The sequence below is a fragment of the Eulemur rufifrons genome, chromosome 6, assembly GCF_041146395.1.
Source record: "Eulemur rufifrons isolate Redbay chromosome 6, OSU_ERuf_1, whole genome shotgun sequence".
NCBI lineage: Eukaryota > Metazoa > Chordata > Mammalia > Primates > Lemuridae > Eulemur > Eulemur rufifrons.
The window spans coordinates 4,842,456-4,843,290 of NC_090988.1; positions in this window are offsets into that span (position 1 = coordinate 4,842,456).

Genomic DNA, 835 nt, shown 5'->3' on the forward strand with positions numbered 1-835 from the left:
GCACTGGAGTCGGTGGTGGGACTGCTTCTCTTGGAGTGACATATGGGCTCTATGATTGGGTCTACTGGGGTGACCAGCAGCCCCTGGTCTTCTTGGCTTTCCCCTACCAGTGTGGACTCTCCATCCTATGCAGTCCCCACGGGGGGCGGGGGGGACCCAGTATTCTCGGCCTGCCATGCCTGGGACAGAGTTCCCACCCTGAGTGCGGGGGTGGGTTGGCGAAGAGAGGCCCAGTCTCTCTCCCACACCTACCTGGAATATATAACAGCTCTGCAACACACAGCCAGGAGTGAGACACTCCCGCAGCCTCCCCTTCCAGCGTGAGGCTGCAGGCCTACCTGAGGGCCTGGGGAGAGAACCCCTGTCTTCTTGACTACGCATGCCCAGAGCAGAGCTTGGGTCACACGGAGTTAAGGTGGGGACATGTTAGATCTGGTTCCCTTTGGCCCCAGGAACAGAGAGGCAGAGTCACTGAGGCTGCAAAAAGGCAAAGGAGTTTATTAACTAGCCCCAGGCCAGGGTCCAAATTCCAGAGCACCAACGCAGTGGCCCCTCCAGGAACTAGGACCCCGCCCTGGGGTAAAGGTTAAGCTTTTATACTTTTCTGTATGCTAGTTTTCACACGACACGTTAGTCTGCACACGACACACTAGCCTGCACATGACACGTTAGTCTGCACACGACACACTAGTCTGCACATCATCCCCCTTCAGTTTATTTGTTCTTTTTTAGAAGTGGCTGATCGCGTTGGCTTCTGGTTTGTTGACTCTAAGCTTCGGGCTTTTCGCACTGGCGCCAGTTGTAGTTAACATCATCCAGGGGAAGAGGAGGGTCT